At 43.8% G+C, this 12,703-nt stretch overlaps 1 protein-coding gene across 1 annotated transcript in view; it reads right to left on the reverse strand.

Annotated features, from left to right (window-relative positions):
- Window positions 1-11,820, reverse strand: part of LOC125285789 (solute carrier family 45 member 4) — a 56,892-nt gene extending 45,072 nt beyond the window's left edge. The window contains 2 exon segments of the mRNA XM_048230396.1: window positions 9,757-9,867; window positions 11,692-11,820. The gene's annotated coding sequence lies outside the window, so the exon portion shown is untranslated.
- Between the last annotated feature and the right edge of the window lie 883 nt (window positions 11,821-12,703).

The following is a 12,703-nucleotide window of genomic DNA, read 5'->3' on the forward strand; positions in this document are numbered from 1 at the left end:
AGCTCAAATCTTCATAAAGCAATCCAGTTTAAGATTACCACCTTAAAAAGACACCAACACAACAACAAGCACTGATCTATGTGACTAGGGAGGTAGTGGTGTGGGAGCTGGTGTAGCTGGTGGAGGGATGGGGGTGGCACTGCTGCAGACATACAGTGAAGACATACACTCTCTGCACCACCCCTCCCTCCCCCCTCCCTACCAGCTGCTGCTCTGCTTACAAAGCTCTGGCTTCAGCCGCCGTTCCACACCACATCAGCAGGTTTACAGGTCTTGTGATTCCTGAAGGGACAGACAGCCTGGCCTCATACAATCGAGAGAGAGAGAGAGAGAAGTGAGATAAAAAGACAGAGGAAGAGACCAGAGGAGAGAGGGACAAACCGAAAGATGAAGAGAGAAAGAGGAAGGAGAAGGAGAGAATGCAGCCTCTGCAAATCTGCTGTGTGGTTCGCTGTTGGTTAGCCACCATCGCTGGGTTGCACACCTGACTCAGCTGAAAAAACAAGCACCACGCCACACCACTGAAGGCAACTGCCTGAAAGCCAACCTATTGGCACGGTTTCCAAAAAGCAAAGCCCCCTCATCATTTTCTGCAACAACCAAAAGCCTGAGCCTACAGTAACACCTGATGATCCTGGCCTGAGAGAGGGCAGTCTATGAAAGTCAGAGCAACATTCACAGAGCATGTTATTAGCATATTAAAGATGACATAGAATGTTCTACTTTAGCTTTGTTGAATAAGGAAAGTTCGGTTCATGGCCACAAGGCTTCCATGAACAGAAAACATGGGTGTTTCCTTCGTCATATGCAAATCTCAGACTTCACAACTAAAAAAAAAAAAAACGGATGAGCACTAAATGACCACTAAAAAAAAAAAAACAGATGAATCTGAGCAAATACCGACTGTGACGCAAATACAGACTGTGACGCAAACCATCCCTCTGATCACTAACCTCCTCCACACGTTACGTTACGGCTCGGTCAGGCTCTTCGATTGAAAGCGTTGACGAAGGCATCTCTAATTTTTTTACATGGGCCAACGTCATGCGTTGGCACTAAATTGTGTAAAGAAGTAAAAGACGGCTCTCAAAATCAACCAAAATGGTGCTTGGAGTTGGAGTAGGGTCCAAGGCTTTTTAAGTATATTTTTTGGCCTTTGGGCCGTGGGCACTCAGAGCCGTATATGGTATGAGCGCTGTAGCTAGTTTCGCCACAGCGCCCCCTAGATACATGTAATATGTTTGGCTTTTTTATGCTTGGATTTTGTGAAAGTTATTATTATTATGGAATAGACACTGTACATCCTAAAAAAGCTTTTATTAAGGCCCCAAAACATGTCTGAAATGTTGTGTAAGCCAACTATCTGCAAGTTAGCAAGCTAGCAACCCTCCACTGCCAGCTAACAGAGGTGACTGGTTGTTGACCTGTCAATCTCCTTTCAATACACAGCGCAGAACTTCGGGAAAACCCACCGGCAAGCTTTGACAGCCGGAAGAGTCTAACCAAGCCTTAACCACTTCGAGATGGAGATTCAGGTCAAAGTTGTGGCCTAGTGTGAGCCTATTGTGAATAGTATTTGGCTGCAGGGCAGCCAATCAGTAGTCTGGGAATACCTATACGAACTTTAAGCAGGTCTGTCTGGCCAAGAGGCCATTGAAGCCAATTTCCAATGTCCCTAAAACACAGGCGCGCAAATACTTCAAATATCCGGCATGGGCATGTATTTGTTTGGAATGGAGTAAACAACTGCATTTAAAACCTTTGTTTACAAGATTGCTACATGTTTGAAACGAAGAGAGAGAAACGGTAAGAGTTAAATGTACCAATTTGAGTTTAATTTCACTGCTAGTTACAGCCTTTCTGGAAGTCGTAAGTCAATAGACCTTTTCCAGACCCACTCCCAATTGTACAATTGTGAAGGTCTTGGTGTTCCAGGCTAGCCAATCAGCGTAAAGCTCGAGGGGGCGCTAGATATCTACTAAACTGGGCAATTTCATTCCACGGCCTAATTACAGGGTTGCCATTATGGGCTTGTAAAATAGCATCTGAGCATGTTTTTGCAAACCTTCTATGTAAACATCAGGGAACAAATACTCTGTTCATTATTCAATATAAGGCTTGTCAAACCGGTAATCAAATGTCTTTGTCTATTCTTTCCATTTAAGTAGCACTATTTTGTTTTTTTCAGCTGTGCAAGGCATCAACACCACCCTTGCTGACAGAGACTAACAGAAGAAACTACTGTCAAAGCCTCCCTGTCACAACAATCCAGATGCAAAACATTATGTGACTGGTTGCACTTGAGATGCCCGTCCTCAAAAACCTTAGCATGCGCACACACACACACATAGATATGTACACAGACACACACACACACACACATAGATATGTACACAGACACACACACACACACACACACACACACACACACACACACACACACACACACACAGAGAGATACGCACACACACACACACAGACACACACACACACACACACACACACACACACACACGCTGTGGCATTGGCAGCAATAAAAAGAAAAGCGGGCATCAAGTGTCTGGGGCAGTCAGAAGGGTCTGTGGCCCGCGCATCACATGATGTGCCAGGTGGCGTGGCCAGCTAAGCAGTGGCAGGGGTGTTGGTTTTGGCCCTGACCCAGTTTCCAGGCTTCAGGTTACAGAACGGCCCCCGGGGCTCCAACTGCCCCTGCAGGCTTTACACACTACTGCCCGCCCCCCCTCCAAACAAACCCTTACCCGTGTTAGAGTGTTGGCAAGGTGTGTGCCGGGGTGGCTGGTTTGGACTGTGGGGTCCCAGTTCTTACTACCTTCATCTCTCATAACCTCCACATTTAACAAATGTGCAAGACTGTGAATTAAATCGCACACCTATGTACATGGACACACACATGAATTGGAGACCCAGTTCCCAGCTAGTTGGGAGAGGTGGGGGGGGGGATAGCCTTTTAAAGTGTGCTTTTAAAATACCATGAGCCTCCTGTGGTGGAATGTCAGCACAGGGCAAAACTAGCCTGTCAATGTTTGCCATCAATCAGCCAATCAGCCTCCGGTGGCAACGTTGACCTTCACAGACAGCACGGCAAACACATTCTGCATGAACACACTCCACCACACTCAAGACACATCCAGGACAACAAACCTGTTCCTTGAAAACACAGGGTTCTGGAGAGATGTAGAGTGCGCAGTCTCCACCCCCACTCCACCCTGACAAGGCTACTACTCCATAATTACAGTTCTGGTGGCGTGACAGCGTGACAAAAACAAAACAACCCCGAAGCTGAAGCTCCGCCCAGCGCATTCAGACGTCGCATAGAACCTGCTGGAAAATTCCGCTAGCCATCGAAGAGAGAGAGAGAGATATACAGAGTGAGAGAGAGAGAGTTTGTCATCCGACTCATGCATGACATGGCTGGGTTTCTGATAAGGGTTAATCCAAAACGTCCTACCAGGTTTGCATTAAACACACACTTTAGACTTCTCTCATACACTTGCAGACACACACACACACACACACACACACACGAGAGAGAAAGCCCTTCCTGGACACACGCAGAGCACAAAGCAGCCTTTATGTCCCCCGGCTTCATCTTTACTGATATTTATAAACCCAGTGAAAGGAAACCTTATGGAGTGGACAGTGTGCTCCACTGTCACACCCATGATCATGCATTCAAATAACTGCTGCACCACTCCTCGCCTGTATGCAAGGTATTGTGCCGACACTGAGCCCATATTCATGTGATGCAAATCAATGGCCTTCGTTTATACCTGCGGCTGCGAGAAACACTGAGAACTTCAGCTTCATGTTTTATGCAAACGTGTTCCCAGGGTTCCCCGAGATAGAGCTCCTCCATGCAGTGACAGACAGACAAACAAACAAACAAGCAAACAAAAACAAGCAAACAAAGCCCAGTTGCAGAGGTTAAATATGTCAGCCAAATTTGATTGACAGAACTGCTGTTCAAGCAGAAGCAACAATTTTTTTTAGTGTGACCGAAAGTCTGATTGAGGGGTTTGAGCCTTGAAGCCTGCCGGCAAAATTGGTTAGGCCATCACTTGTCGCAGAAGACAAAAATTGTAGATTCAGAGATTCACAACATGAACAACAACCTTTTTAAAAAGGAGCCTTGCGAGAACATGAACCTCAGTGAACACTCCAGGATTGGCATCTACTCATAAAACGACTAATTAGGTGTTGGATCAGTTTAATAAAAGAGCTATTATATGTTTAGAAATGACATGCAAGGCCTAAGCTGACAACAAGGAGGGTGTCCTTTTCGACATCTGAACAAGTTCTGTAAACAAACTGCAACCAAAACTGTGAAACCCCAAGCACTTGTCCTCTGCCATTTTTTTGTAGCACCAAGAGCCAGTATAAGAGAGATAGCTAGAGTCATCCATATTTCATGTTTTAATGGTCTTTCTCTCAGGCACCATTGTACAGTGAGCACCAGAGATCGATGCCAGGCGTGTCCTGTGCAGTGATGTTTATTTGCTTTCAGAGAAACCAAGGCCAGGACATTTTCACCAAAGCATTACATGCATAACTACAAGACAAATGTCAAATGTATCCACCTACAACAAAAACATTGCTTGCATTCACACCCCCACACACCTACAAAAACATAGTTAAAGAGGTGGTGGATGCGTGACCTCAATGCAAAATAAAACATATAAACCTAAAACAAAAACATGCACACCCGCAATCTTACCAAAACACAACTACTCATAATCCTCCAATTAAATGCTCATGGCAAGAGAACTAGCCTAACACATTACCGAAAAATAAACTCCAACTTTCCTTCCTTCAGCCACGGCCCGGTGATGTCACCCCGGTTTCAAAAGCAGAGGCCAATGCAGTCCAGAGATGAGCGGGGCAAACAGCGGTGACGGGGACCCCGGCAGAGCCAGACGCAAGGGTATGTTTGTCTGAGAAGAGCTGGCCTTGCACTAATGTTATTTTTGAGCCTCTGCCAAGTTTTCTCCTAGCAGCAAAAGGCTAAGTTAACAGAGGCAAAATGCACCTGGTGTCTTCCTTGGAGAGATTGAAGAGGAGATGGAGGAGGAGGAGGGGGGGTTGCAACCATATTGCATGAACTGAACTCCCTAGCAATCAGCTTCATCCTGAACCTGCCTGTTGTCATGTACTCCCAAACAAAGTGGTCCAAGTTTTGAGATGGAAAATGACCTTGTAGAATTCCCTAGAAGTAAGCTTCCTTATGCCAGTACCAGCTCACTGGGTGTGATATAGCCAGTAGAGCTTTGTAGAACGAGTGACAGCTAATCATGAGTCATGTAATCTACATAAACAAAAGGGCATGGATAGCTGACAACAAAGGCTCAGACAATCACCTGAACCAGCAACCAAGAGATTTTGATTGGTCATGCACACAAACAAATCTACATAAGTACGTAATGATTGTGTTCTATTCTTATTGTGAGGCTGTGATAATCCCGAGAGAGTGACCCTCCTTGAAGTTGTTGTTGTTTTTTGTACAGTGCTTGTTGCCGTTTAAAAGTCATTTAAATTACAACACAGATCTAGTCATGCATGCCAAAAAGAGAGAGTGGGAGAGAGGGAGAGAGAGAAAGAGAGAGAGAGAGAGAGAGAGAGAGAGAGGTGATATTACTGGGTCATACGACACAACACTAGCTTTGGCAAAACTGTACCAACACTTCAGTCATGCTAATAAAGCACTTTGAATTAGAGAGAGAGAGAGAGAAAGAAAGAGAAAGAGAGAGAGACAGGAAGAAACAAGACACAAAACACACAGTGTGGGACAGAAGGAAATAGAGAGCAATGGTGAGCTGCACAGAGCACACAGCGTGGGAGGAGTGGAGACCTGTGAGCCCCACAGACGGCCGGCCACTGCACTGCACACACTATTATTAGCCGGCGTTGTGCATTATTGAGGGGCACTTTAAATATCATTAGGAGGAGGCAGAGATAAGGAGGACAGGCTTTGCGGTGATGCAGCAATAGGACAGGTAGTGTTGTGTCAGTGGTTTACTTGGAAATCTGTTTCTGTTCAGCAATTCCTTGCATTTCCTGCACTGTTCACAGGTATGGAGTTGGTAAACTGGAATTCCCATCAGAGCAAAAAGGAATGGCTTCTATGACAAACCTAGACGTGACAATAATGCACAATGGCTCTGCATTTCTTCATTTTGTCTTTGGAACAGCATGACTACTTCTCTCCAAAGTTTTAACAGCAGAGAGTACAAAACCCAGAAGCAGTATACTGTAGCCTCAGTGCTGCCTGGCCATCACAAAACAGAGGCAAACGTTCACTCACACTCTCAAACTCATATACACACACACAGAGACAGAGAGACAGAGAGACAGAGAGAGAGAGAGAGACACACACACACACACAAAATACCCTTAGTAAAAATCAAACTGGATTTCTTAAATTTCCGAACAACAGATCACATTTACACCCTGCACACCCTAATCAATAAACATGTAAAAGACAAAAAAAAATGGAAAGATATTTGCTTGCTTTGTAGACTTTAAAAAAGCATTCGACTCGATTTGGCATGACGGATTATACTACCAACTTTTGCAAAATGGTGTAGGGGGTAAAACTTTCGATTTAATTAAATCAATGTACTCAAATTGTAAATGCAGTACAAAAATTGGACAAAAACGAACAGATTTTTTCACACAAAATAGAGGAGTGAGGCAGGGCTGCAGTCTGAGTCCAACTTTATTCAATATTTACATCAACAAATTAGCGGTGCAGTTGGAACAGTCTACAGCCCCTGGACTCAGACTCCAAGAAACGGAGGTCAAATTCCTGCTTTTTGCCGATGACTTGGTTCTTCTATCGCCCTTACAACAGGGACTGCAACAGCTCCTAGATCTGCTAGAGCAGTACTGTCAGTCATGGGCGCTGACAGTAAATCCAACAAAGACCAAAGTTATGATCTTCCAAAAAAAGCCCAGGTGTCAGGAACACAGATACAGGTTCAGCCTAGGTAGCACCGTCCTAGAGCACACAATGCAGTACCCTTATCTTGGTCTAGTAATTACTGCATCAGGAAGTTTCAGCATGGCAGTGAATGCACTAAAAGAAAAAGCCCGAAGGGCATTCTACGCAATAAAGAGAAAATTTCACAAAATAAACATCCCAATTACAATCTGGTGCAAAATATTTGACAGCATAATCCGGCCTATTGCGCTATATGGAAGCGAAGTTTGGGGTCCACTCAGCATGCACGACTACACAAAGTGGGACAAGCATCCAATTGAAGCCCTACATGCAGAATTCTGCCGATCAATGCTAAAAGTTCAATCAAAAACACCCAACAAGGCATTACCTATTCAGAAAAGATCCTTAAAATTCTGGATGCACTTGAACAGCAGTCCTAAGAACTCACTCCATTTTGAGGCATTGAAAACCCAGGAGATGAACCCTGAAGTGTCCACTGAGCCAGCTGGTACTGAAGTAAACTAACTCAATAACAACAATTAATAAAAATCAAGCTCAGTCCAGCGCTGCTTTCCAAACATCAATTAGAGTCAACAAAATAATGAATCAAGCAAAAGAATAATATTTAGAGCATTGGACAAACCAAACTACCAACCAAAGTAGAATGAATTCCTATCTGATCCTAAAAAGAGAATATGAATTGGCAGAGTATCTCAGCTCTGTCAGAGATACGAAGCAGAGGCATATCCATATCCACAGGCTTAGTGACCACAACCTAGCAATAGAAACAGGCAGACACAGAAAAACCTGGCTGCCAAGAGAACAAAGGATATGTGGTCACTGTCAGGCAGAGAAGGTTGAGACAGAGGAGCACTTTCTTCTTCACTGTGAAAAATATGACATGTTAAGACAGACCTTTTTCATAAACTTACAGCAAACCATACCAAATTTTATAGACATTGAAGACAATGATAAAATGGCCATACTTCTTGGTGAAGGGCCCTCTGCTGCCCTGGCAGCACAATATGTCTTAAAATGTCACAACCTGAGGGACATGCACACAAGCATATGTTCTCACATGTGCGCGTGCGCACTCTCTCTCTCGCTCTCTCACACACACACACCCTATCTAGTATTATTTCTACTACTGTCTATTTTGTGCTCACATGTTTCTACATTGTATGCTGTATCTCTGTCTTCTTTTCCTTGTGATACTACTGTGTTATTTGTAACACTAGCTTTGGCAACACTGTACCAAACAGTCATGCTAATAAAGCCCCTTTGAATTTGACAGACACACACACACACACACACACACAGAGAGACACACACACACAGCAGTAGACCATTTTTAAAATAAAAGTCTGTGGCTGTTTCGCCTGCCTTGGCCACAGTCCACCACAAAAGCCACATGGCCATCACAGGCGCTCGACATGCCCATCTTCTGAATCAGAAGGATTAGGCAGCGCGCTGCACCCGTGGCTTTCTGCCTCTAATTCCCGTTACCGAGACGCTGAGGGTAAACATGACTCCCTTTCCCATCAGCCCAGAGGTCTACACAAAGAACCCAAAGCGCAGACAGAGAGAGACAGAGAGCGAGAACAAGAAAAACAAAACAGCCAGTAAAGAAAGCAAGGTCACAACTGAAAAAAAAACAAGCGGAATTCTTTCACCATTTTTGAAGTCCCCAATTAATGGTTAATTTTGATAGTTGTGTTACAAAACCAAAAACAGAGCTCAGTTGAATAGGATAAGAGTTGATCTGATTCAAAGGCAAACTTACTAAGATGCAATCCATCTACTTGTGATGATAACCATTTATTTATGATTATACACAGGATGATTACACCACCCAATCGACCCTGGGTTTGATTTCAGGGAATGGGCCAGTGCCATGTGTCTAAGATTGTGATGCCAGGCGAAGCGACTCTAGGCCTACACATACACAAACTCCTACACATATATACAGATATGCAATAAACCACCCCCCACACTACCACACTACCCCCCCATCCCTCTTTGTACCCCCAGTTTTAGAAGCGGGACTGTGTCCAGCGCTGACATGGCTGCAGGACCGGATGGCTGCTTGCCTGCACTGGGTTACCATCCACCATTTTTTTTACCTGTTCCCACACTATACTCCCCACAGGAGCATAGTCTGGGGGTTGCCTTTTCTCCTCATGTTATGCTGTATTTCACCTCAAAAAATACTGTCTACCCCCTTGTCATTTGTTTGTATGTTTGTGTAATGTATGGACAGGTTGATGGTTCATTTCACTGGTACTTGTGACTGTGACAATAAAGGGTACTACTACTACTACTTATACTATTTAATGTCCCCTAATATTGTTCAGAATGTCAATAAAAGACCTACATAGGCCAACAGGGAACAGATTTGCAGGATTAGATATGTAGGGAGAAGTTGAACCTGACTGACCAGAAAACACAAATTACCCTGGTTTCTGGTTGACAGACAGTTGATGTGGCTAATGACTCTGTGTTCTCAGTCACTCATGAGCTCAGAGCAACAGAGCTGAGGCAGCACCAGGAGAGTTTAGCTAATCAAGAGGCAAAACAGGGAAGTCACGGTTTCACCGCATGACAATAGGCAACCGAAATGAGCAAAGCCTTTTAGCCAGCAGATCGCTGTCAACTGTATGTGACTACAGGCTCGTGACATTGGGGGTTTGGGGGTCATACAAAAAACAGCATACATCAGACAATCTTAAAATCTGAAACCGCAGCACAGACACTGTTTACAAAAGACCAACACAACACACACAAACAGTCTAGCTCACCAAAAGGCCTTGAAAGCTTCATAAATCTCTCTGACTGCGTGCGACGGCAGTGCTTGTAAAGATGGGTGCGCTCGTGGGCCCGCTGGAACAACGCGGCAGCAGACTTGGCACCTGCGAAGGTCAAACAAGCGAGAGTGGTTAACACACTTCTGAAAAGCAAACAAGTGTCCACTATGCAAGGCCCTTGGCATTTTTGGGCACTCTAAAGCAAAACATCTGTGTCTGCCTCTCTATCTCTGTCTCTCTCCCTCCCTCTGTTTCTCCTCACCATCTCTTTTTTTCCCTCATCCACCCACAAGCCAATCATCACATCATTACTATTGCATACTGTGTATGTCCATGTTACTTGAGCTGTGATTATTCTTTACACAAGAAATTATGTTGACATACCTGAATGTCAATCTAAAGCTGTGGGATGAGAATGCAGTCAGTGGCAAAACTAAAAATGCTTGAAAAAAAGCACACCAAACTTCTGTTCAGAACAGTCTACAGTCCAGTCTTGATTTGATGACTCATATATATATAAAAAAATACAGTGAGAAACATTACCACGAATAACCAAATGATACACGAGTCAAAAGAGTTGATTATTGTCCAAACAAAGAGATCTTTAATTCATCGGCGAGTGTGTTTTGAGCTGCTATTTCAACGCTGCGGTGTCACAGATCAGGAGAACAAGTTATTGTGGAATCATTCCAAGACTGAAGTCTGGATCGCAGCCAGTATAGTGAGGAGGCGGAGACGCGATTGTTTATATCGGTCGGACTGTTGTGTTTACGGTCTTGTCGTTTTCATTTCATTTCTCTTCTACGTACAGGGTTTTTTTTTTCGAATAAACCATAACCACCTCAGTAGATACACAAACGCGATACTCGAGACAACTAAATAAACATTAACCTGTACGCTTTTGCACCATCACCCGGTCGAAATGTGTTACCGCTGCGCTGATTCCACTGCAAGGACACAGATCTGCTTTTCATGATGCGATCTAAACTTGATTAGGCTACTGCGTTTTGTTTAATTAACCGCTATTAATAACAGACTGCAATTTATGACAAGTGTCGTCAGTTACATATAGACTACCCGTCCCGTGGAAAGGTTAACGTCTGTCCACAAAAGCGATGGCCGGCTATTGCGTAACAACTCTCACATTAAATGAATTAACTTGATGTCAATGTCACGAAATAGGCTAGACCAGGCTACTGTAAAGTCAGATGGCTCACGTATTTGTATCGCATTTTAATACAATAGATCAGCAATTATCTTCATATCAAAACATCTGCAAAACCCATTGGCTATCACAAAATAAGTTCCAGGTGCTTTTGCCCAAAGGTGCAGCTCTAAAAGGAAAATTACATTACAGTAGACTGCTTGCTGCCTAACTTACCTGCCGTTGCATGACCGGTGTCGGTGCCTACTCGAACCCACAACATGCATTCATGCAAGTTATACGATATTTTAAAGATACTTACACTGGGTCACATATGAGCTCATATTATATTGACAGTCTGTCGTTGCCGTTCACTGTAGCCTACGTTATTGTGAAATTGCACCGACTGCCCAACTCTGAGGACATCAATTAACATAAATAGCAATGACAAGTGCAAGACGGTCGATGCAGTCAGTGTTGGATGTCGTTTCGACTTTTGGCAAGGCTATTTGCTCTAGATATGCATCCAAGGCTGCCCCTATTTTTGAGTAGCCCTTCGCAGTCCTACCTTGGGTCGAACACTCAAGCTGTAATAAGAGACAACAAGCTCCCTCACATATTTTGCTACTGTCTTCTAGAGCGAGGCAAGTGGACATTTTTTTATGCAAGTTCTCGCCGCATAGCATTGGTCAAGTCAAGCGCTTGCAGCGGGCAACCTGAGATGCAACTGGTAACACTAGGTCGACATTGCCAATGATATTCGCAGAGACATCTTAAATGCTTACCCTGACACGTCTCTCCGCTGAAAAAACAAACGGCTGTGAGACGTTAGTGGATGTGTTTTGGCGTTAAACTCCCTTGCAAGGTATTTTGTTTTGGTGCATTGGCGGAATCCTCTGGGACGTCTTGCAGTTAAGCCAATGGTTTTAATACGCCTTTAAAAGGAATATCTGTCGGAAATAAATGAACCGCTTCCGCTGACGGCTGTGGTTAATTTAAATAAAGGGGCGGGATTTAAATTTAAAGGTAAAGACTCAAACGCTCGTGCGAATGGAAGAACTAAATGCAAGTTCTCTTGTCTGACAAAACTGTGTTGTTTTGTAATGTAGGTTATCTGATATTCGTGTGTCATATGTTTATATTTTCATATGTTTTATAGTAGGCCTACAGTCACTATTCTCTCACCTTTACTTTTAAACTGCTGAGTATTTTTTGTCTCAGTTTTGTCACATTTCACTCATATTTTGACATTTTAAATTCAGAAGTCCTCTTTGGTAATGTAGGCTAGGCCTAGATATGTTTAGCTAGCTATTTTACTAAATATTTTAACCTTTTTTTGTAAATCAATTTGGGTTGGTTCCCTGGTAGGAGTAGCCTAGTACAAATATGAACAAATCAGCAGTAGGCCTATTACAGTTTAGCTAAGTTTGAAGTTTTACAGTTTGAGCCTACTTCCAAAATTATAAAAGTGTTTGAGGGAGTACTAAGCAGGCTATATGTGTGCATGTCTATGGGCATGGGCCTATGTGCACTGTGCACATGCCAGATGTGTCGCCATTCTCCAAGTGGGGAAAAAATTTGTCCAAGGCCCTGGGTATGAGTTTCGTTTCCTAGTTCAATAGACATGCAACCATAACAAACAATGGGAATTCCCACAAAATACTTCCTCTTCGACAACTGCAGCTCAAGTCAATCACACCATGCAACCAGTACTAAGAGGCGGGAAGGCAGCCTTCTCTGGCTATTTCCCAATTGTGGCAGCAAACCAACATCTTAAATGGTTTAACCTTGACAGTA

The sequence above is a fragment of the Alosa alosa genome, chromosome 20 (assembly GCF_017589495.1).
Source record: "Alosa alosa isolate M-15738 ecotype Scorff River chromosome 20, AALO_Geno_1.1, whole genome shotgun sequence".
Taxonomy (NCBI): Eukaryota; Metazoa; Chordata; class Actinopteri; order Clupeiformes; family Clupeidae; genus Alosa; species Alosa alosa.